This window comes from Pinus tabuliformis, chromosome 2_1 (assembly GCF_031772625.1).
Source record: "Pinus tabuliformis cultivar Carrire ecotype Pingquan chromosome 2_1, CPIR1, whole genome shotgun sequence".
NCBI classification, from domain to species: Eukaryota; Viridiplantae; Streptophyta; class Pinopsida; order Pinales; family Pinaceae; genus Pinus; species Pinus tabuliformis.
Window position 1 is genome coordinate 765,505,873 of NC_142299.1, and position 26,955 is coordinate 765,532,827.

At 39.7% G+C, this 26,955-nt stretch overlaps 1 pseudogene; it reads left to right on the forward strand.

Annotated features, from left to right (window-relative positions):
- Window positions 1-5,151: 5,151 nt before the first annotated feature.
- Window positions 5,152-26,955, forward strand: part of LOC149202825 (WD repeat-containing protein LWD1 pseudogene) — a 103,601-nt pseudogene continuing 81,797 nt past the window's right edge.

Sequence of the window (26,955 nt, forward strand, 5' to 3'; positions counted from 1 at the left end):
CAAGTCTTGGGTCGTAACAATAGTAAGAGGATCTGCAGCTGTGTGCATAGAAGCCTAGTAGAGTCCGCAGCTGTGTGCGTGGAACCCTGCAGCTGAGTGCGGTGGAGTTAAGGTTGTAAAAGAACAAAAGTTAATAAAAGATAAGTTGATTCTGAAATATTGCACATCTATTCGCAGATCTGTATGTTTATGCCTCTGTTATATGTTTATGCATCTTGTTATAGTTTATGATTGCGCACACTGATTATAAAGGTTAGTTGAGTAAATATGAATACTTGGCCCACAAAATTAAGCCAGATCTATAATAATAACATGAAAGGGTAACGGATCTAGGCCGCTCCTTGTCACGCTTTGTACAGAGCTATGTGAAGGTCAGACATCTACGCGAAGAAACACCAACACTCAGGATTGGTTCGTGACCATTCTAGACCTCATCAAGACATCCCTAGGGTGCAGAAACCTGGTCCCCGCACCCTCCCATACTACCTCGGCTGAGACCTCAATCCGCGCTCCGTAGACTGTTTCCGAAAGGGCTGGTAGTTTCAGGATTTGTTTGGCTAAAACACTTATAAACCTAGGTCAGGCCCCAATAAGCCAACAAATGGTTCCATTGCTGGGACCGAGATTTGCTTAAGGGATGTCTGATGTCTGAACAATTGAACCCTACGAAGAAGGAAATTGAAGAGTGGTTAGATCAGAAGCTTCACGAATTCGTGGTACAAGAAAACAAAACTTCACAGATATTTGAGAAGAGGTGGCTAGATCGCTACGTATATATGGAAATCCACGAGATCTCCTTCGCGTCCTTCTCTTCTAAACTATATGATTGGATCGTGAGATTAGCCGACAGCCAAGGAAGATATAAGCTCGACAAACCGATAGTGTGGACTTCGGATTTGGTGCGCAGGTTAAAGGCATCAGAGGATAAGATCGCGCGGGCCATGGACCATTTTCTCGACCAGATAATAGGGGGATTCATCACTGAGTTCACGATAGACACAACCATGAGCTACAACAAAGCAGAATGACGATTTCTCAAAGGACCGTGAGGTAAGTACATTAAATCCTTGAATACCTGGATTAAGATGTTGTTATGTGAAAAGAGGGTTATGTGAATCCATTGATGTTTGGAATAACATGGAGCGGAAATATCTAAAAATGGATCGAAGGTTTAGGGAATAGTCCTTTAATTTCACCTTTGCGAGAGAGCGAGGAGCACGCTCGGGTTTCTCTTAGAAGTGCGGTCAGTTTGATAAGCCAATGCATTCTGCAGTTATCATCTCCACTTACACCATCACCCACTTCACCTACTTCAACCCCATCTTCACCCACCCCACCTCCACCACCCCTAGGGTTTAGTATGGTGAGTGTGATCAAGTTACCTGTATTCAGAGGAGTAGGAAATGAGGACCCAGATTAGTTTTGGTTCATGGTAAGGGCAGTATGGGAAGCACAAGGGGTTATGGATGATAACATCAAGAAGGCTACATTAGTGAGCACACTGCAGGATAGCGCGTTGACGTGGTATATAAAGAACTCTAGTGATCACATAAATGTAGGAATAGCGGAGATCCAGGATGCATTGAACACAGAATTCAGCCGGCCGAAATCAGAGATGCAGTCAATCATCAAATTTAAGGAGATCATTATGCTTCCAGGCGAGACCCCCTGGGATCTAGATCAGTGACTAAAGAGTACGATCTATGAGGCTAATATGACGCTCTCAGATGCATAGCACCGCACATGGTTTGTGGCATCCCTGACACCACACCTAAGGATGGCGTTGTCACAACATAAGCTTTCAACCCAAGCTGAAGCATTGGAGATAGAGATGAGGTTGCATGAAACTCCGATACAGGATCCTGGGTTGGGAGTTCAACAAATCCACTTGCAACTACAAAACCTATGCTTGGAGATGCAATGTCTGAAGCAAGATAGGGCACCGCAACCAGAGGCACGTGAAGAAATATGGTGTATAAAATTCAAAGGCTAGGGCCATGATAAGGATCATTGTCCCGTATTTGTGAACTATTTGGCAAGAGGGGAGCCAATGTGTTGAGACCAAAGGCACAGGTAGGGCCAAGTACGGCACCTGTGCTCTGGTGTGCAATCTGTTAGGTGGGAGGAAAACACATGATGGACAACTGTCATTTGTTGCAGAAGTATACACAGGGCCCACAACAATTGTTTTGTAAGTTCTACAGCTCAGTGGGACACGACGAATGTACTTGTCACAACTATGAGTTAATGATGGAGTGGACCCTAGCATATAGAATGCAAACAGAAACACGAGGCCTTAACCCAGCTGCAGGGATGGCACGTGAAGGATTTCAAGGGCGAGGTCAAGGATGAGGAATGGGGCTAGGAAGGGGCCAAGAATAGTTAATCTGTTACAATTGCAATGGACCGGGACACTACGCCCGTGGTTGTACTAGCTCGATGAGAATGTCTTGTTCATATTGCCAGCAGTTTGATCATGAACAGGTGGATTGTCCTACGCTAATCACACAAATGCGTGAAAAAGGAGTACTCCAGCCTCCTCAGACCCAGAACATCCAGATGATGAAATCTAAACCCCGCAATGATGACCCCAACATGAACATGATTCTTAGAAGTGGCGCGACCACAGGGGAGGATAAGAGAAAACAACCTGAGGAAGATACATGGGTTCACAAGGCTCCTACAAAGGAACCTGAGTTTGATTTGGAATGAGCAAAGGAGATGTTTATGGAAGCTATGAAGAGCTTCACGGAAGCCTCCACTTCAGGCAGTAAGGACCGACCAGAGTTGGGGATGGATCTGTCCATGCTTACTACCTTTTTGGAGACCTGCATGAAGTTGTTGCGCGATAATAAGGAAGTTAAAGGATTACAAGAGTTGATCATGCGATGCGTGGGATCGGGTGAACCATGCATAGTCCAGAAGTTGGGAAGGCATACATTGCACACGGGGAGAGAGACGAGATTGACAGCGCAGATTGGTGAATACTAAATGGATCAGGTTATCCTAGACCTAGGGTCGGATGTGAATGTGTTACCTAAGAAAATGTAGGAATGCATGGGTAGGCCCACGTTGCAGTGGTCCCCTATTCAATTACGGATGGTGAACCAATAAAAGATCATGCCCATGGGAGGATTGCAAGTGACAGTTGATATCAATGGCGTGATCACACAAACGGATTTTGAAGTGATAGAAATTATCGATGACAACAATCCTTATCCCGCATTGTTAGGAATAGATTGGGTGATGGATATGAATGGAGTCATCAATCTAAAGAAGATGAAGATGATATTTGAGAAAAAATCCCTTCGCCTAATAGTTCCACTAGATCTGGCCGAAGGTGCACGCTACACCGAACCTGTACACGATGATGAACTGGATTGTATTTACCAGATAACGACACAAGACAAGGATTAGGTAAACCCAACAATAGATGGGAGAATCTCATGGGAACGTGATAGTTCTTGTACTTCGGATTCAGATGAGGAGATAGAATGCTGGCAGAATCGGTTGCACTAGGTAACAACACTGAGTTGCAACATGATGATTAAATCACTGTGGTGCGTGACGATTGAAGCAAGGGAACTGCCAACATATGAGGGGGAAACGGGAGTAGATGAATTCTCTGACAAATGTGATAGGGTAGTACTGGAACAACAGTGTTACGGTGTGATGGACTCGGCATTGCATGCGACACCCGCACGATGGAGGACTACACATCGAAAGACTATGGGGAACTAGCACAAAGGTAGAAGACAGATATGCTTACAGGTTGGAAGTCCCCAGCATTGAAAGTGAGCCGGGCAGCTAGGACAAAATAGTCTGCATGGCCACCTGGGTCGATGGGTGTATTCATGTGCTGTGAAAGCACGTCCTAGACTGAGGATTGAAAATCAGGACTTGACACGGCAACAGAAAGAGCGACCAACATTCCATGCTAGATCCACTACAAAGCTATGCAAAGTCATGAACAGAGTTCACCAGGCGAGACGAACTGACTGGGACCTGCGTGTACCAGTGGTTCGATGGGCCTATAGGACCCTGAACAAAAATTGGAGTGTGGAAATGACCGCAACACTGGAAAGAAGAGAGGAAACCAGAAGAGCAGCAAAGGATCCCTAGACCACAGCTCCCACAATTGGGGCAGGATGCAAGGATCTGGGTAAAGGAATTAGGCAGTTATAGGAAGCCATTCGGTAAGGAAGATTGAAACTTCGCAAACTCGATGAAGATTGGGCATCTCTGAGGAAGAAAACCATGACATTGGATGAAGAAATCAGCGAACTAGACATTGAAGTCGGGAAAGCAGGCCATGAGAAACTAAGCACGATGGGGCCTAGTTTAGCCATCTCTACTACTGCATTAGAAGGAGTTGCGACCCTGCTAACTTGGCCGTGACAACACTTTACTAAACAGGGGAATGTACCATACAAATATGAACAGGATGCACTAACGGATGCAAGGGTATTTGAAGGGTGCCCATGGCCCTGGCTAACAGTTAAATTGAAGCTTCGCACCGGGGGTGTGAATGCCTAACTATCTATAGGAAGCATAGTCTCAGTGCTCTAAGCAATTGAAAGAAGGCGCAAGACTATAAACAAGTTTGCAGGAGAGCTGCGCGAGAAGGCGGTTCCGCACAAGGCCGGTATGTCACAAAGATCACACTCACACATACGGGGCTGCGCTGTTGCACGGGTAGGCTGGGAGGTGACCATTGATGTCACTGTTCATGACAAGAGGTCCAATTTAAGGCAGAAAGGAGTGGGTGGCAGGCCATTAAGACAAGAATTAAGAGCTAGATTTGGGACGATTTGCCACGAAAAAGGTATTAATGACACATAAATGGAGGGAAGGGTCGAATTCGAATTCAACTGGTACTATAAAATCCCTTGGGGTAGCCTCGAGGAAAAACTTGGTTGTTTGAGATTTAAGCCGGTACAGAGCATTGCGCACCAAGCTACCCTACCATCTGTGAATACACGACTCAACCAATCCATTGTAGAAATGATGACAGCTGCGAGAACCAGAGTGTGATTCACAGAAGTTACCCCAGAACCTTGGGTGACTCAGGAGGAGCCTAGAGAGGTAGCAGATGCACCAGAGGTTCCAAAGTCCCTATGCATGTCGTGACCACAGAAAAACAAGAAACCAATGGGGCCAGTCTGGGTATCACCATGGAACCCATGCTTTAGTAAATTGTCAATGACAAAGAAGGGAAAAGCTGTCACCGTTGAAACAGAAGAGGAGGAGGAAGATTTGCAAGCTCTGATCACCCAAATTGAAGCTCAAGACGACGAGGCAGAGAATGTTTGCCAAGTACTTTTGGCAATAACATTACCCTCCTACATCCCCCCATGGAAAGGGACAACCAAGATACCGAAGGACCTGGAGGCCACGAAGAGTGTGCTCCAAACCCCGCTTCTTCCAGATGAACTAAGGTTTAAAGGTTTACTGCTGGGATGGGTGCCTAATATTAAGTTCGAAGACTGGGACGTTGTGGATGGCGAGAAGTTCCCATAGCTAGCCGCGGAGCAATTATTGTAGCAGAAATGGTTAAGTGATGTGGAGAAGGTCGGGTTACTACATCTGCGGTGGATACCCCACTACCACCATGCGTCTGTCACGATCTTTGTCATTTGACAGCTACTGTGTCTAGTACATGATGGGTATCTCTGGCTAGAGGAGCCAATTCCCATCACGATCGACTTAATTCACCAGATTTCTTGACTTCCTACCAAAGGAAACGATCCCACAACTATAAAATGAGAGAGCGACGACTTGGCCCTTGCAGAAGCAATCAAGGCCAAATATAAGCTGGAGAAGAGGAAGTGAGGGTATGTAATAGCAAGCATCAAGGAAAAAGGGGTGCGCATCACCACCCAGATACTAGCTGGAAAGCTCATGAGGAAATTTCATGCAGATGAGATACCAGCATCTGTGATTTTGTTGGTGGAGCAGTGTGCAGAAGGGGTCCAGTTCAACTGGATGCAATTTCTCTGCGATGAATTTTTGACAAATTGTCGGGAGGCTCAGGAGTAGGGTAAGACCTTCCACTATGCGTGGTTTCTCTTGTCCATCCTATTGGTTGCAAGGGAGCTACCAAAGGACAGTCAATTTCCCACCATTGAGAGGGAGCTACCCAAAGTCGTGAGGTACACCTCGCTCTGGGTGACGAAAACGCAACAAGGGTTCATGGGATCAAGGTGTTTTGGACATTCATGGAGGCAAGCATCTAGACTTGGATCAACCACAGGCTGCAGTTGTCCTTGACAGTATACAACATTTTGCAAAGCGCGGTAGAATTCAAGGCGGATATGCATAATCTATATATATGGGCGTGAAAAGATCTAGCCTGAATGTGGGTGAAGCTTTCGTTCATTGCAACGGACGATGCAATTTTTGAGGTAATGGCAGCATGGTCTCAGGAGTGGCATGCTCCAGACTTGAAGGAATGGAAAAGATCGGAGGACAACAATGGAAGAGGGAGACCAAGCTGCACATCGCGAAGTTGACGGATAGATAGCTCCAGGAATAGGAAGCGGCCACTTTTGTGGAAAGCGGATGAGGCAGCAGTGACAGCACAAATGGTAGAACCCACAATCGAACCCACCACAGAGACCGAGGAAGGTTAGGATATGTCCGCGGAGCAGGACATATAGGGGGAGGATGAGACAGAGGAACATACAACAATAGCGACCCAACTCAAGAGGCCGCGAGGCTAGGAAAAGCCAACTACATGAAAGAAGACAAAGACAATGAAGACCTTTGAGGGAGCCTTTCTTGACAATGGTGAAAGAGTACACAATGTCACTATGGATGCTCTATAAGAGTTGATGACAGAGTAGACCACTGTGTTGGGGTTGCTTAGAGCACAGTTGCAGGCACTACAGGTGCGACCCCCAGGAGTGATGACATCGCATCTCGCAGAAGGTGCAGCCGAAGCTGAGCAGATGGTGCACGCCCACACAACGAACACTCTGGTGTTACCAGAAGGCATCATCGTAGCAGAAGCTGAGGGTGACAAAAGGGGCTGGGGGTTGAATTTGGCCGCCCTTACTAGAGAAACCTTATACTAGCTACAAGATGGGGTAACTGCTAAGCTTCGCGTCAGGGAGGGTTGCACTCTCCAAGGCTTGAGCGAGCAGAAGATAAATTTATACTAGCTCAGCCTGTAGCGCGACAACCTGGTCGCCCAAAACTAGGGATTAGAATAGGCAGTGGAGGAGGCTTGTAGCAGCATTTCGGAGTTGGTAGTGCTGGCGAAACTCCCCACTGGGGAAAAGATTCACCAACTAGTAGCTGTCATCTGTAGGAATCAAGAGGAGGTAGCGAAGGTCCAGTTGGAGCTGAAATTGTAGATCGCAGAGCTGCGACTGAAGGCACAACCCTCTACACCCCTAGATGTTAGAGACTAGCACCACCGTGCCATTCAATCAGGGTTGCAAGAGATAGAGCATGTTGTACATGATTGCACAGGATTGTTGGACTAGTCCCTCTTCACGCTCACTTCACTGCAGGAAGACCCAATGCTACAAAGGTTAGAGACAGAAGTGCGAGAATTGTAGCAGGCCTATGACAATGTCCAGGGAACCACGCTTACGATCGCCCTTACTCAATGACTAGCCAAAATGAGGGAGGTCCAGGCTCTAAAGGCACAAGTGGACACCGCGCGTCAGAGAGAAGCAATGCTTAAAGAATGCATCTAGCCTTGGCTCGAGGAAGCATTCACGGTTACCACCACGATTGAGGTAACACTGGCCCAGATGCAGGATACCTATGTGCAAAGAGAAAAGGGTGCCTATGAAAATGATTCATCAGAGAGTCACACACAATTGATACAGTGGACCATGAAGGAATGTGTGGCAGACGTCCACGAAGCGTAGAAGTTGTTGGATGGACTCCGAACAAAGATCACCCCACTAGCTGAGTGACTCAGGACGAGTCACGTTGATTGTGTTGGGGGCCTGTTGGGCAGTGGATCCCCCCATAAGCATAGTTTTGGGGCTTAGAGTCCGAGTTTGGTCAATGTAATGTAAAGACTCCACAAAATGCAGGCACGAAGTGCGAGAGTCTAGGGTTTTCCACCCTAAAATATTGTAATTTAATCTAGAATGTGTCGGCCTACCCATGGTCCATGGACCATGGGAGTGTATAAATAGAGCGAGGCTCTAAGGGTAGAAGGTAGGTTTTTTGGTTCTTATGAAAAATATTATGAGTTTTTGAATGTGCTTCATTCTGAGTCTGTAAGTCCGAGTCTTGGGTCATAATAGTAGTAAGAGGCTCTGCAACTATGTGCACAGAAGCCTGGTAAAGTCCGCAGCTGTGTGCGCGGACCCCTGCAGCTGAGTGCGCGGGGCAGAGTTAAGGTTGTAATAGAGCAGAAGTTAATAAAAGATAAGTTGTTCCTAAAATATTGTGCATCTATTCGCAGATCTGTATGTTTATTCTTCTGTTATATGTTTATGCATCTTGTTATAGTTTATGATTGCGCACACTAATTATAAAGGTTAATTGAGTAAATAAGAATATTGGGCCCACAAAATTAAGCCAGATCTATAATAATAACATGAAAGGGTAATGCATCTAGGTTGCGCCTTGTCACACTCTGTACAGAGCTACGCGAAGGTCAGACAGTTGCGCGGAGCAGCGTTAGTGTACAGGATTGGTTCGTGACCATTCCAGACCTCATCAAGACATCCCTAGGGTGCGGAAACCTAGTTCCAGCACCCCCCATACTACCTCAGGTGAGACCTTAGTCCGCACTCCATGGACTATTGCTGAAAGGGCTAGTAGTTTCTGGATTTGTTTGGCTAAAACACTTCTGAACCTGGGTCAGGCCCCAATAAGCCAACACTTGGTCTTGTTAAGGTCCTTGGGCACTCTACCCTTTACTTTCTGCGAGGGGACATAGGCAGCCAGCTTTTTCGGGGGGTGCACACACTCAGTTTCCTCCTCCATGTCTTCGTACTCGTCTTCTGTGATGATTAGGTCCTCGAGGTCTTGCCGCCTTTGTCGAGGGGTGTGCACACTCAATTTCCTCCTCCATGTCTTCATCCTCATCTTCTGCGATGATTACGTCCTCCAAGTCTTCCTCTTATTCGTCAGTCTCTATGGTCACGACTTTCCCCTTCTCCTCCATTGACAATTTGGTGTGCAGCGGGTTCCGCAAGGACACACGTATGTGAACCATTACTTGTTTGTTCTTCTTGGGTCTTGACATGCGCTATGATTTCAGGATTTTTGCCACAATCTCGGCACCTTTCGGAACATCCACCTCAGTCACGGCCTATGTGGCTTCTTCGACGGTCAGTTCTGTTATCTCCATAATGTCCTCAACTGTTTCCATCATGTCCGTCCAGAAATCTAACACTCGCGAACTCAGGGGCTCAATCAATGCTCGGCACACAACAATCAAGGCTTTGCTTAATAGCTCAATTCGCAAATGACCAAGTGTTGTTTGCTGGGAAACCATTTGTAGTTTATAGCACTTTTTGAATTTGAATTCAACCATTCTCCCCAAATCTGTTTCATTAATGCTCCCTTGGCAGAATATTTTCCCAAATCTTGCCCATAAATCGCATCTTAAATGCCTACCACCCGCTCCATTTGGTCTCAAGTCGAGCATCTCATCATGAATAGTGACTTCAACAGTCACTTTTTGGCCATCCCACACAACAGCACAGCCCCCTGTGTGCAGTCACAGACCTTGTGACTCTTTGCTTCTTCGCGCAGCTCCAACATCGCACAACTCCCGAGCAGAATAGTTTATAGTCCCGCACTTCCTCTCAATTTCCTGGAGCACTAAGACTATACTTCCTTCGGCTAGTCAGGTGGTCGCACCACCCATGTGAAGTTTCATCCTGTCATCCATCATGTTTCCTAGAGAATACCCACCTTTTATTGTTACAGTCAACATCACGTGCTTTACCATCTGTAACGCGCTACCCTGGTCAATACGCTTAGCAATGTGTAGTCCAAGCCAAGGCATCAGACTGATCAATTCATGGTGATAGGCCTTAAACCTGTCATTGCAATCATACGTATCCTGCCTTATCACCCTGATCTTTTTTCCGAGAAAATCTTCCTTTGTCTCGTCCTCTAGCTTCTTGACTTCCACATCCACCAGAGCGATTTTCTTCCTTATTCATACCCTTTCTTCTTCAAGTTCTTGGAGTCTAAAATTTCCCTGCTGGATTTCTGCTTCTAAGGTTTCACGAACCGTCGTATCTACTGGTGCTATCATGTGCATTCTAAGCTCTCTAAGTACTATAGGGCTTACTACGGTTGCTTGATACTCCAGTCTTGGTGGTGCCTGCACGGTCACGTTTTTGCATGCGGTCCTATAAGCACAGAGGACCGCTGGTATGCACAGGTCCCAGTCAGTCTGCTTTACATTGTAGACCTTGTTCAACGCTTCACATACTTTGTTAAAAGCTCCTACGTGGATATTCTTCTTCGCACTCGATCTTTCCATACTTCATGGTCCCAACCAGAGGGGTCGTTCGTGCCATTGCCTTACCTGCACCTGCTTACTGATTGAGTCTCCTATTACGAGGATGGTGTGCATTCGTGCAGGTTTCGCACCATATGCCTGTATCCACCTGGATAGGTGGGTGTGCGGGTTGGTTTGTTTATCATACTTGGCTTTCAATTTCATCTGAGGCTTCCCAAATTGCATGCACATCATCCTTTTGCATTCGCACCAGTCCTCAAAACTTCTTTGTTGCGTACCCCACCATCTTGCTGGTGTAGCTCGTAGTACCCATATTAGAGCATCAAAACACTGATGTTCTGGTACTTCTCTTTCAATTTTTTTCAAGAAGTCATCCAACTCACCTAACCCGTCATACGTAGGCAGATCTCTTACATTTGTTGCTACGCAGTATAGCGACCTTCTCACCATGTTACAGTTGAGCGTGGTTATCTCGTGTAATCGGTTCTGCCATCGTTCTATCTCCTCATCAGAATCGGATGTGTAGGAGCTTTCGCGCTCCCATGAGATTCAGTGGATCTCAGCCATCCACTGTTGGATTTACCTAGTCTTGCTCCTGCGCGATTATCTTGTAGATGCAGTCCAAGTCATCATCGCTATCATAGTCATGCATTGGCTCCATGTAGCGCGATCCCTCTGCAGGGTCTAAAGCTACCACTACGTGTAGAGACTTTTTCTCAAAGATCATCTTGCGCTTCTTTAGATTTATCACTCCATTCATGTCAATGGCCCAATCTATTCCTAATAGCACGGGGTAGGGATTTTTTGTCATCAACAATCTCTATTACTTTGAAATCTGCTAGCACGGTTGCTCCTTCGATATCTACTATGATTCCTTGCAATCTCCCTATAGGGAGGATATTTTGCTGGTTCACCATCCATAGTTAAATCAGAGACCATTACAGTGCAGGCCTGCCCATGCGCTCCCATGTCTATTTTGGGAGGACATTCGCGCTCGATACTAGATCCAGAATCACTTGGTCCATCTCATATTCCCCGATCTATGCAGTCAATCTCATTTCCTTTCCTGTTAGCGTCATGTGCTTCCTGAGCTTCCGGACTACACACGGTTCTCCTGTTGTGGTCCTATCACATCTAGTTATGAGTTCTTGTAGCCCCTTTATAGCCTTGTTGTCACGCAATAGATTCATGCATGTCTCCAAGAGCGTAGTGAGCATCAATGGGTCCATTTCCAGCTCCAGTCTATCTTTGCTTCCCGATGTGGAGGCATCAGCGAAGCTCCTCTTAGATTCCCTTCTATTTGTTATCTTTTACACTTAGAGTCTTACTCTATTTATACAATCCAATGGTCCATGGACCATGGGTAGGTCTATCTAGCTGACATTACATTACAAAAACTAGGGTGGACAATCCTGTGACTCTATCATACTTTCGTGCCCTGTGCCCAAAATTCGCGGAGTTTTTACAAAAATATTTGGTCAAAACTTGGGCTTTAAGTCACAAAACATGCCTTGGGGGGATTCCATGCCCAACAGCTTCCCAAAACAATCCCACAAATGTCAAGTGGTACCACATCAAGTTCTACCTCATCAATAAAATTTGCAGTGATGGTAAATCTGAGTATGAATTGTCTTGTCACTTGCAACTTGGAATTGTCACATACCCAACCCAAAGGATACGTTTTAGGATGAGGAATGGTTTCCAAATTTAATTTCTTGACAATGTCCTCTGAAATGAGATTTGCTTTTGAACCACTATCAAACAAGGTATCTACCTTGTTATGTTTTTTGATGATTCTATTATTGAACAACTCTATTATTTCTCTTTCATTTTGAGTTTCAATGGGTTTGCTAAAATAAATAGTGCTTACAATTTAATATTTACCTTTCAATCCCATGGCTATGATTTGTGTTTCATCTCCGAAATCAGATCCTAGATCTTGTTGTGTAGTTGCATCAATATTTTCTTTCTCCTTGTTATTAAACTTTTTGGGTCTCATCTCAGGATGAAATTGCCAATAGTGGTCTTCATCATGTCCTTCTTTAGAACAATGTTTACATGTGATCTTTTCTCCTTCTTTCTTGACCACAACATTCTTTTTATCCTTGTCTTTAAATTTCCCTTTTCCTTTTTATCCATACTTGAATTACTTCTCATTATTTTCTTCAGAAACATTTTTCCCTCTTGCCTCCAAATGCCCTGGCCCCAACCTCCAAATGCACCATCATTAATGTTTAAATAAAAGCTGCAACCTTTGTATGTTAAGTGGAATGGTGGTGGCATAGTGGTTGATACCTGTGGTTTCTTTGCAGAGGTAGCCAATTTGACTCTGGTGGTTGGTTGGCTCGATCCATAACAAAATTTGGTTCCAACCCTTGGAGGCCACGTGGCTGCCTCCTATTGGCCCATGTGGCACTCCCACATTGGCCCACATCAAATACACAGTGAGCCCATTATATAATAAAATAATTTTTGAGCCAATCACAAAAGGACAAATAGAGAAAACCCATTAGCCAATAAAATTTGAATTTTTGGACCAGTTAGGAGAGGCCATGTGGTAGCCAGACACTGGCCCAAAATGTCCAGTCACCTATCAATTTTGGCAAATTTTACCTTTTTGATATTTCAATCAGAACACGATATCAGGAGCATACAATATCGGTTTTGAGTTAAATGAGTTGCATTGGATTCAGATCGATGAGATCTATCCAGTTGTTCAGGTTACGAGCTCTGTCACACACTTTTAATTTTGAGCACTAAATTGATCGCTTGGATCATTCTTTGTAACTAATTCCTATTTTGATTTATGGGGATCGATATTTTTTGATGATGTTATTTAATGTTTCAAATCCCTTCACAAATTTTAGGTTTGGAGTAAGTTAAATTTTGGTCTTTTATAGATCTTTACTCAGAGACACAATTTCTTACTCTAGTTTTTCATGGTATTTCTCCTCTTGTTGTAGATGGTTCATTAGAATTTCCTCCATTCTATTGGCTTTTCTACTTGGATATTGTCAGTGGTCCTTTTTGGTCTTACTTGTGATCTTTGACATTGATATTTTAAGTGTGGAATGGATGCCTAAATTTAGCCTTATTAGGATAACTCTTATACTGTTATGTTGATTTTCAATTTAAAGCATATTCTATATATTATTATTAATAATTTTAATATTTAAGGATAATAAATGTATGAATTATTTTTTATAAGATAAAGTTTTATTTCTTGGATGATTACTTTCAAGTATATTTCAATAATAATAAAATATATACTTTCTTACTATTTCCTTTCTTTTTCTTTCTTTTCTCTTTTTTTTTTTTTCTTTGTATTTTATTTTTGTGTGCTTCATAGACTCTAGAGATCAGTGTTTGCTACATCCATAGAATATTTGTACCAGATAGGTCCACCTAAAGGCATCACTACCTGTCGGCTCAACCATAGAGCCTAACCTTAAGAGTATCTTGTGGATTGAACCTCTGACCTCTTAATAGCAAAGGTGTTTAACAATGGGCACTCGACCAATTGAGCTAACCCCCTGGGATAATAATAAAATATACTTATTTTATGATATTTTAGAATAATTGTTATGATTATAAATTTTATTTTATTTTTTGTGAAATAATTATCAAAATATTTTTGAAATTAATGAATGAATTTGTCTTTAAGAATACATGTAAAATGATTGAAAACCCATATTTACCTTCTCTTTCATGATAGAAGGTGATGATTTTATTCCCTTTGATTAAGGTTCTACTTTTTCCCTTTAATGAGTTATAATTTTCTTAGAATAGAGAGAGGTTAATGATTTTTTATCATTGATTAAGTAATTCTATGAAGATTCTTAAATGTATTAAAATGTCAATTTTTGAAGAAATTTAGTGGTTAATTTACCATTGACATAGTTATAAGTGGCTCAAAGTTTCTGTTTTCTTTAGTGGTTGACCATATAACCCTATCTATACACTTACAAATGGATCAAAGCCCAATAGAATATCATTAATTTGAGAATTATTATAGGAGGACATCATCAAAACACTGAACCAACTTTGAACAGGATCACTTTAATTGCAATATATTTATGATTTCAATTAATAGCATTACTATGGTAAGCTCCCTCAAATCACTTCACAATTCCCATTCACCCTCTTAGAGAATATGCTAGTTTTATTTCTTTATGTGTGTCATCCACACTCAAGTGGTTGGATGAGTTCTTCACAACAAGGGCTTGGAGTTAATTATTCACATAAATCAAAATGATGGAAATATTATCACGATTAGATACACTAGTTATTTCCACCCTATTTAGTGCAAATAAAAGGTGGATAATCTCAACGTTATAGTTTTTTTCTCGCATCTCTATCTTTAACAAATTCCACACCCAAGCGGCCTCTTGAGTGGCCAACTTTCACAAAGATGACCTTGATGAACCTTTTCCAAGTATTGTCTCTATAAATTTTGGATGTTAGATCATATTATAGGGATGCCACCCGGGCTTACACACTAGTAAACATGTTATGAAACCAACCCACAAAATAGAAGAAGAGATAGATCAACAACTTCAAAATAAGCCTCTTATAAGCCTCTTCGAGGGGGCAACCTCCCTTACATTAAACAAATGAACAATTCTTGGATGATACAAATGACAAGACCTCATTTCCATATATAGGAGCCTAAGAGGTCCCAATATAATTAGAGCCTACATAACAATAATATTGTAAGGGCACAAAAATAACAATAGTGGGATTTTATGGGGCACAATAATAACAATATGGGGACTACATGAGCACAAAAATACAATAAGGGGTGCTGCACTAATAACAATAAGGGGCTATACTAGTAGTATAGGGACCTAACACGCCCCTCTCCTTCAAAAAGTGTTGTCCTCAGCACTTGAGTTTTTCTGGATCCTTTTGTATGAAATTCCCATCCTCCCATGTGGAATCTTCAGCAGTTAAGTTCTTCCACTTAATGAGATACTTTGAAATTGATCGATTTCGTAGCTATGGGTTTCTTATTTCCATGACTACTTCAGGTTCTAATATGATTTTTCCTTCCTTTTCAAGTTCCGCAAATATTGTTTGAACTGGGAGTTGGTCACCTATAACCTTCTTTAAGCATGAAACGTGGAAAATTAGGTGCACTTGGGAAGGTGCAGGAAGATCCAATTTGTATGCCATAGTACTAATATTTTTCAACACCTTATAAGGACCATAGTACTTTGGTGATAATTTATTATCCTTCTTATCTTTCTTGAGGGACATTTGTTTGTATGGTTTTAGCTGTAAAAATAACGAGTCACCTACATCAAAACTTCTTTCATTGCGATGTTGATCTTCTTGTTATTTCGTTTGATTCTACGCCAAAAGTGAGGTTATCCTTTAAGAGTTGGAGAACTTGTTGTGATATTCTATTGCTTGAACCTTATAATTTTCTCTTGAAGATGATGTGATGGGGGTTATGATATCCATAAAGTGCCATAAATAGGGTCATTTTTGTTGAAGTGTTATGTTAGAAAATTATATATTATAGAGAAATGGAGCACATAAAATATATTGCCGAAATATAAACACAGAAAACACATAAAACAAGAGAGACACAAACATGCGTGGTTCACCCAATTTGGGCTACGTCCATGGAGAAACAACTAATCCTTCCTTTTATATTATCTAGCAAACTGAAGAGATACAACCTACAACAGATCCACTGTAATTCCCTCTTTTCTCTCACACAATATCCTCTCTTTCTCGCTCAAAATACAGATCTACATAGATAAAATACAATTCCCTCATATATAGTGAGGGGTTGTCTTCTAGGGCAAAAAATCCCTAATTTAAAGATAGCTTCTACCGTTAGATCTCTGCCTAATGAACGGCCCAGATTGACTACAAAATTACAACATTTTACAAGGCAATTTTACATCTATTTTTAGCTTCAGGGGCACTGCCCTGATCCCTCGCGGGCGGTGCTCCCAAAGATCGTATCGCACTCCCTTGCAGCATACATTTTACAGGCAGCGTTGCCACCACATTACGAACTGGGATCCAATGTGGCGATACCTCTAAATAAAGAATATAATTAGGCTCCACACCCAACATGTTATACCAACATTCAACCAAAGGTAACCATTTGACCCATTGTGTTTGTTTAGATACAAAGAAATGAATATATAATTCCAAACATTTGTTCACTATCTTTGTTTGTCCATCTATCTTAAGAGTTTTAGGAGTGGTAATTATTGCTAATGCACTACAAGATATGGTCGGATTCATTTCTTCTTTCTCTGGGGTTGGTTCCTGGTGTATATCATCTTCTTTTGATCTTTCCTGATCATTGTCTTCCTCCTCTTCACAATCTATGTAAAATAATTTCTTCTGACGCACTTATTGGCCCATGTGGCACTCCCACATTGGTCCACGTCAAATACATAGTGAGCCCATTATATAACAAAATAATTTTTGAGCCAATAAAAAAAGGACAAATGGCGAAAACCCATTGGCCAATAAAATTTCGATTTTGAACCAATTAGGAGAGACCAAGTGGTAGCCAGACACTAGCCCAAAATGTCTAATCACCTGTCAATTTTGCCAAATTTTACCTTTGTGGTATTTCAATCAGAATACACTATCAGGAGCATACGATATCGGTTTTTAGTTAAACGAGTTGCATTGGATTCAAATCAATGAGATTTATCCATTCATTCAAGTTTCGAGCTCTGTCACACACTTTGAATTTTGAGCACTAAATTTATCCCCTCGATCATTCTTTGTAACTAATTCCTATTTTGATTTATGGGGATCGTTATTTGTTAACAATGTTATCTAAATTTGTAGATCCCTTCACAAATTTTAGGTTTGGAGTAAGTTGAATTTTATTCTTTTCCAGATCTTTTCTGAGAGACACAATTTCTTACTCTAGTTTTTTGTAGTATTTCTCCTTTTTCGCATATGATTCATTAGAATTTCCTCTGCTCTATTGGCTTTTCTACTCGGATATTGTTAGTGGTCCTTTTTGGTCTTACTTGTGATCCTTGACATCGATCTTTTAAGTGTGGGATGGATGCCTCATATTAGCCTTACTAGGATAACTCTTATACTATTATGGTGATTTTCCATTTAAAACATATTCTATATATTATTTTTAATAATTTTAATATTTAAGGATAATAAATTTATGAATTGTTTTTTATAAGATAAAGTTTTATTTCTCAGATGATTATTTTCAGCTATATTTCAATAATAATAAAATATATACTTTCTTACTATTTCTCTTTCTTTTTCTTTCTTTTCTCTTTTTTTCCCTCTTTTCCTTTTTCTTTTTCTTCGTATTTTATTTTTGTGTTCTTCATGGACTTTGGAGATCAGAGTCTGCTACATCCACAAAATATTTGTACCAGATAGGTCCACCTGAAGGCTGAAGGGATCACTACTTTTTGGCTCAACCACAAAGCTTGACCTTAAGAATATCAAGTGAATTGAACTTGTGCCCTCTTAATAGCAAAGGTGTTTTAACAATGGGGACTTGACCAATTGAGATAACCCCTAGGGTTAATAATAAAATATACTTATTTTATGATATTTTAGAATGATTGTTATGATTATAAATTTTATTTTATTTGTTGTGAAATAATTATGAAAATATTTTGAAATTAATGAATGAATTTGTCTTTAAGAATACATGTAAAATTAATTAAAACCCATGTTGACATTCTCTTTCTTTTCTTTTTTTCACTTCTGGTTCACGGATACCCATGGTTAGTGGGTCTGCTACGTCCAGGGTTGTTCAATGCTAGGGTGAACCCCACCCGAAGGGGGTCACACTCCTCATCCTATTTATTGACCTGACCCCAAGAGCTTTTGGGAATTGACCCTGTGACCTCCCGATTGGCGAGGCACTCACTTGACCGATTGAGCTAACTCTTGGGGCTTATTGACATTCTCTTTCATGATAAAAGGTGATGATTTTCTTCCGTTTGATAAAGGTTCTACTTTTTCCCTTTAATGGATTACAATTTTCTTAGAATAGAGAGAGGTTACTGATTTTTTTTATCATTGATTAAGTAATTCTATGAAGATTCTTAAATGTATTAAAATGTCAATTTTTTATGAAATTTAGTGGTTAATTTACCATTGACATAGTTACAAGTGGCTCAAAGTTTATGTTTTCTTTAGTGGTTGACCATATAACCCTATCTATACACTTATAAATGGATCAAAACCCAATAGAATATCACTAATTTGAGAATTAGTATAGGAGGACATCATCAAATATTGAACCAACCTTGAATAGGATAATTTTAATTGCAATATATTTATGATTTCAATTAATAACATTTATATGGATAGCTCCCTCAAATTACTTTGACATTCCCATTCACCCTCTTAGGGAATATGCTAGTTTTATTACTTAATGAGTGTCATCCACACTCAAGTGTCTGGATGAGTTCTTCGCAGCAAGGGCTTGGAGTTAAATATACATAAATCGAAATGATGGAAATATTATCACGATTAGATACACAAGTTATTTCCACCCTATTTACTGGAAGTAAAAGGTGGGTAATCTCAACATTATATTTTTTTCTTGCATATCTAAGTTTAACAAATTCCACACCCAAGTGAACCTCTTGAGTGGCCAACTTTCACAAAGCTTACCTTGATGAACCTTTCCCAAGTATCGTCTCTATAAATTTTTGATCTTAGATCATTTTATAGGGATGCCACCTAGGCTTACACACTATTAAACATTTTATGCAACCAACCCACAAAATAGAAGAAGAGATAGATCAACGACTTCAAAATAATCCTCTTCGAGGGGGCAATATCCCTTACATTACACAAATGAACAATTTTTGGATGATACAAATGACAAGACCTCATTTCTATATATAGGAGTCTAAGTGGTCTGAATATAATCAGAGCTTACATAACAATAATATTGTAAGGGCATAAAAATAGCAATAGTGGGCTTCTATGGGGCACAATAATAACAATATGGGGACTACATGGGCAGAAAAATACAATAAGGGGCATTGCACTAATAATAATAAGGGGATACACTAGTAGTATAGGGACCTAACATGCCCCTCTCCTTCAAAATGTGGTGTCCTCAATGCTTGAGTAGTTATGGATGCTTTTGTATAATATTCTCATCCTCCCATGTGGAATCTTCAGTGGTTAAGTTCTTCCACTTAATGAGATACTTTGAAATTGATCAATTTCATAGCTATCAGATTCTTATTTCCATGACTGATTCAGGTTCCGATATGGTTTTTCCTTCCTCGTCAAGTTCTGGCAATATTGTTTAAATTAGGAGCTAGTCACCTATAACCTTCTTTAAGCATGAAACATGAAAAACTGGGTGCACTTGGGAAGATGCAGGAAGCTTCAATTTGTATGCCACAGTACTAATATTTTGTAACACCTTATAGAGACCATAATACTTTGGTGATAATTTATTATCCTTCTTAGCTTTCTTGAAGGACATTTGTTTGTATGGTTTTAGCCCTAAAAATACCCACGCCTACATCAAAACTTATTTCATTGCGATGTTGATATTCTTGTTGTTTCGTTTGATTCCGCGCCAAAGTGAGGTTATCCTTTAAGAGTTGGAGAACTTATTGTTGATGCTTGATGTGATCTTCTATTACTTGAACCTTATACTTTTCTCTTAAAGATGATGTGATGCGTGTTGTATGATATCCATAAAGTGCCATAAATGGGGTCATTTTTGTTTAAGTGTTATACCACCATTCAACCAAAGGTAGCCAATTGACCCACTATGTTTGTTTATTAGATACAAAAGCAAAAAAAATATAATTCCAAACATTTGTTCATTATATTCATTTTTCCATTTATCTTGAGAGTTTGAGGAGTGGTAATTCCTGCCAATGCACTATAAGATATGGTAGGATTCATTTCTTCTTTCTCTTGGGTTGGTTCCGGGTGTATATCATCTTCTTTTGATGTTTCTTGATCCTTTTATTCCTCCTCTTCACAATCTATCTAAAATAATTTATTCTCAACACAATTATTGTCCCATGTGGCACTCCCACATTGGTCCACGTAAAATCCATAGTTAGCCCATTATATAACAAAATAATTTTTGAGCCAATCAAAAAAGGACAAATGGAAAAAACCCATTGGCCAATAAAATTTGAATCTTTGGACAAATCAGGAGAGGCCATGTGGTAGCCAGACACGGGCCCAAAATGTCCAGACACCTGTTAATTTTTCCAAATTTTAGCTTTTTGATATTTCAATCAGAATATGATATTAAGAGCATACGATATCTGTTTTGATTGAAACAAGTTGGATTGGATTCAAATCAATGAGATCTATCCATTCATTTAGGTTTTGAGCTTTGTCACACACTTTGATCTTTGAGCACTAAATTGATCCCTTGGATCATTCTTTGTAACCAATTCCTATTTTGATTTATGGGGATCACTATTTGTTGATGATGTTATCTAAATTTTTAGATCCCTTCACAAATTTTAGGTTTGGAGTAAGTTGAATTTTAGTCTTTTCTAGATCTTTTCTTAGAGACACAATTTCTTACTCTAGTTTTTCATAGTATTTCTCCTTTTTTGTATATGATTCATTAGAATTTCCTCCACTCTATTGGCTTTTCTACTTGGATATTGTTAGTGGTCCTTTTTGGTCTTATTTTTGATCTTTGACATCAATCTTTTAAGTGTGGAATGGATGCCTCATCTTAGCCTTATTAGGATAACTCTTAATAAATTTATGAATTATTTTTTATAAGATAAAGTTTCATTTCTAGGATGATTATTTTCAACTATATTTCAATAATAATAAAATATATGTTTTCTTACTATTTCTCTTTCTTTTCTCTTTTTTTCCTCTTTTTCTTTTTTGTTTTCTTTGTATTTTAATTTTGTGTGCTTCACGGACTCTAGAGATCAACATTTGCTACATCCATGGAATATTTGTACCAAATAGGTCCACCTGAAGGGATCACTACTTGTCGTCTCAACCACAGAACCCGACCTTAAGAGTATCGAGTGAATTGAACCTATGACCTCTTAAAAGCAAAGGTGTTTTAACAATGGGGACTCGACAATTTGGGCTAACCCCGGGGCTAATAATAAAATATACTTATTTTATGATGTTTTAGAATAATTTTTATGATTATAAATTTTATTTTAATTTTTGTGAAATAATTACGAAAATATTTTGAAATTGAATTTGTCCTTAAGAATACAAGTAAAATGAATTAAAACCCATATTGACCTTCTCTTTCATGATAAGAGGTGATGTTTTTCTTCCCTTTCATTAAGGTTCTACTTTTTCCTTTAATGACTTATAATTTTCTTAGAATAGAGAGAGGTTAATGATTTTTAATCATTGATTAAGTAATTCTATGAAGATTCTTAAATGTATTAAAATGTCAATTTTTGATGAAATTTAGTGGTTAATTTACCATTGACATAGTTATAAGTGGCTCAAAGTTTATGTTTTCTTTAGTGGTTAACCATATAACCCTATCTATGCACTTATAAATGGATCAAAGCCCAATAGAATATCATTAATTTGAGAATTATTATAGGAGGAAATCATCAAAATACTGAACAAACTTTGAATTGGATCATTTTAATTGCAATATATTTATGATTTCAATTAATAGCATTAATATGGAAAGATTCGAAAATAACTTCTACATTCCCATTCACCCTCTTAGGGAATATGCTAGTTTTATTCCTTTATGTGTGTCATCCACAGTCAAGTGGTTGGATGAGTTCTTCACAACAAGGACTTGGAGTTAATTATTCACATAAATTGAAATGATGGAAATATTATCACGATAAGGTACACAAGTTATTTCCACCCTATTTAGTGGAAATAAAAGGTGGATAATCTCAACGTTATAATTTTTTTCTCGCATCTCTATCTTTAAAAAATTCCAAACCCAAGCAACCTCTTCAGTGACTAACTTTCACAAAGATGACCTTGATGAACCTTTTCCAAGTATTGTCTCTATAAATTTTGGATGTTAGATCATTTTATAGGGATGCCACCTGGGCTTACACACTAGTAAATATGTTATGAAACCAACCCACAAGATAGAAGAAGAGATAGATCAATGACTTCAAAATAAGCCTCTTCGAGGGGGGAACCTCCCTTACATTACACAAATGAACAATTCTTGGATGATACAAATGACAAGACCTCAATTCTATATATAGGATTCTATGGGGTCCCAATATAATCAGAACCTACATAACAATAATACTGTAAGGGCACAACAATAATAATAGTGGGCTACTATGGGGCACAATAATAACAATATGGGGACTACATGGGCACAAAAATATAATAAGGGTCGCTGCACTAATAGCAATAAGGGGCTACACTCTTTTAGGGACCTAACATGCCCCTCTCCTTCAAAAAGTGTTGTCCTGAACGGTTGAGTAGTTATGGATTCTTTTGTATAAAATTCTCATCCTCCCATGTGGAACCTTCAGTGGTTAAGTTCTTCCACTTAATGAGATACTCTGAAATTGATCGATTTCGTAGCTGTCAAGTTCTTATTTCCATGAATGCTTCATGTTCCGATATGATTTTTCCTTCCTCGTCAAGTTCCGGTAATATTGTTTGAACTGGGAGCTTGTCACCTATAAACTTCTTTAAGCATGAAACATGGAAAATTGGGTGCACTCAGGAAGATGCAGAAAGCTCCAATTTGTCTACCATAGTACTAATATTTTTCAACACCTTATAAGGACCATATTACTTTGGTGATAATTTATTATCCTTCTTAGTTTGCTTGAGGGACATTTGTTTGTATGGTTGTAGCTGTAAAAATATCTAGTCACCTACATCAAAACTTCTTTCATTGCAATGTCGATCTTCATGTTGTTTCATTTGATTCTACACCAAATTGAGGTTATCCTTTAAGAGTTGAACTTGTTGTTGATGCTTGGTGTGATCTTCTATTGCTTTAACCTTATAATTTTCTCTTAAAGATGATGTGATGGGTGTTGTATAATATCCATAAAGTGCCATAAATGGGGTAATTTTTGTTGAAGTTTTATACCACCATTCAAAAAAAGATAACGACTTGACCCATTGTGTTTGTTTATTAGATACAAAGCAACAAAGATATACTTCTAAACATTTTTACACTATCTTTGTTTGTCCATCTATCTTGAGAGTTTAAGGAGTGGAAATTCCTGCCAATGCACTACAAGATGTGGTTGGATTCATTTATTCTTTCTTTGGGGTTGGTTCCTGGTGTATATCATCTCCTTTTGATGTTTCTTGATCCTTTTCTTTCTCCTCTTCACATATATGTAAAATAATTTATTCTCAACACACTTATGACCTTTAGTGTATTTACTATCACAACTGTAACAAAGCTCGTTTTCTCTTTTCTCTTCCAATTGTTCTGGTGTCAACCTTGTAGGTTGTGGAAGGCTAGGAGCAACAACACTTCCATATTTATAGCTGTGAGTGGTAGGATTCCTTGTTTCCATAATTTTTCTTTCAATTTTTCTTGCCAACCTGAATGCCTTCTCCAATGAATCAGGTTCCCAAAGACGAACCTCATGTTGAACGTTATCCTTTAAAGTCTCTATGAAGAAACCAATCCTCTGCTTCTCTTGAATATCGTTTACCCTTATATTCAATTTTTGGAAGTCCTTAATGTGCTCTGCCATTGAACCCTTTTATTTGAGATTTACCAGTTGGCTAAAGAAGGTGTTTCTCTTTGTATCCTCATAATGTGCTATCATTTCCTCTGTGAAAATTGCTAGGTGACAAGTGTTTTACGAGAACAAAGCCCCCTATACCATACAAATTGATTTGGTTCTAAATATAAAGATGCAATATGTACCTTTTGTAACATTTTCACATCATATAGATCAAAATATTTATCTATCTGTAGTATCCAAGTTACCAGATCATTGCCATCAAACTTTCTCATATCTCTTTTTCTTACTTTTCGGAGCTCGATCTTGAAACGACTGTAACTCTATCATTTCGGATCTCCAAGTTCTAAATTTTCATCTTTTGGTATACCTATGAGTCCTCTTTTGAACCCCATAAGTCGGATTGAGGTTGGATTCTCCAAGAAAGTATTATTCCCAGTCTCCCACGATGACCTAATTATAGACTAGTTCAGTAGAGAAAACTTGTACGAAGTGCCATGTGTCAGTGTTTCGACCTTCGTACCTAAAAACGATACCAAAAAATCTAAAGTCCATCCTCTTTCTGTCACTTTTTACAAAATTTGAATCTGATGCTTAGAGAAAACGTTATGAATATTTTCCCAAGGTCACATGTTTGAGATGAAATTTGGGAGCCTGCAAACACCCTAACTTCTTCAGCCCATATCTCCTAAATTATAGTGGTACAAGATCTGAAATTCAAACACGAGGTTCAGAAATATTTCAACTCCAATGGGTTTTAATTTCAGCTTCTGAAACTTTGTATAAGAACATGTATATTTAAAATTCCACGATGATCGTTTGAAGCGGTGAAACCTTAGAATCCAAAGCTCTGATACCAAATGTTATGAAACTAGCCCACAAAATAGAAGAAGAGATAGATCAATGACTTCAAAATAAACCTATTCGAGGGGAAAACCTCCTTTACATGACATAAATGAACAATTCTTGGATGACACAAATGACAAGACCTCGTTTCTATATATAGGAGTCTTAAGGGGTCCCAATATAATCAGAGTCTACATAACAATAATATTGTAAGGGCACAACAATAACAATAGTGACCTTCTATGGGGCACAATAATAATAATATGGGGACTACATGGGCACAAAAATACAATAAGGGGGGCTACACTAATAACAAAATGGGGCTACACTAGTAGTATAGGGACCTAACAAAACAACACACACATCTCCAAGGGATGTTCAATATCAAGTGAAACTATTCATTATTAAACCCTAATAGCATACTAAGAGTTCCAGTGTTAAGACTACTAATAGAAAATGGAGACAATTTGAAATGATAAAATCAAATAGAAATGAGGTATGCTTTGACAGAAAGTCATGAAAGAAGAAAAACAAATGATTTGAGAGAAATTCATGAAAGAGACAAAGCCACCAATGAAAAATATAGATGAAATGATATGGGGAGATATGTATCATGGCTAGAAGATCCAATGAAAGGAAGCGAGAGGAGAGATATGCATTTAATTAGAAGTATGAAGGTATATTCCTTTACCCATGGTGGAAAGAGAGTAGGAAATAATTGCAAGGGATACCTAACTAATTGGTCAATCTCCTCCATACTTTTCTTGGCATGCTACTAACTAGTTGATTTAGCCTCCAATATGACATTGTTATAGACATTTTTGTGCCTTACAGCTCTAAGCATGAAATGTCCATAAACCAAGGGATCCTAAGTCCCTAAAAGTGTTGTTCCTACCCCTAGAGGAACAAGGTCAACCAATTACAGCTTCTCCCAGAAGTTCTCCACCAGAAACTGCTCAGAATCAGTCAAGTCAGGATCATTTCAGGTGCTCCACTAGCTAGTTGTGTTGCATAGCACCCCAGTACACTAGCTAGGTGCATTGCAATCCACCTAAATGCACTACCAAGGTGCGTTGAGCAGGAAATGACAAATGGCAGTGTCATTCCGCGAGGTGGACAGACAATGGAAGCTTCCAGAATCTTCCCCAATGACACTTTCCTCACTGAGTTCGACCAAGGATGAGTAAGAGGCTCTCAGTCTCCATGTGGAAGCAAGAACTGACAGAGAGAAGCCACAAGTCAAATCATAAGCTGACTCATCCTCTTTGCATACATCTATATATGGTTCCCTCATCCCAGAGATCCAGAGGCTGGAATTTTGTACTTTGCAGAGAATTGCTATTGGTTTTGAGATAGAGGTCAGTGCATTGGGTGATTTATGCTTTGTTGGAGGTGAAGAGGGGATTCCTTTGCTGGGGGGTTGATGCTGGATCAGGAATCATCGGTTGTAACTCCTCCTGGACCTTCTTGTTATATCAATAAAACTATTTGAGTTTCTCCTACATGCTTGTGTATCAATGATGTTTTGTTATATTTGCATGTTTAGCTTAAATCTGATCCTAAGCTATTTATGAATGTAAATCCATGTCTTTTTGTAGTTTTCCTCTTCTGTGATCTTGTAGGAACTTGGTGAAGTTGGGCAAGTGAAAGAGCAGGTAGCTGGAAGCTGTCAAAGAGGAGAGAGATTGGATCAAAGGACTAGCGCAAGACACGGGTTAGTTCATCCTATTCCTCTTCATTTACAGTTGATAAAGAAGAATACGAAAGTAGTTTTCCTTGTTTGTTGGTAAGGCACTATCACACCTTAGTGGGATAGGGGCGTTTTGAGTAGACACTTTTCCCATCAACAAAATGGAGACTCCGCTGGGGATCGTGTCTAGTGTTGTGGGGAAAAATGCCTATGCAAGACGATCCTATCCAGCTAAGGTGTGACAGTGCCTTAGCAACAAACAGAGACATCTATTCTAGTATTCTTCCTTTATGAATTAAGAA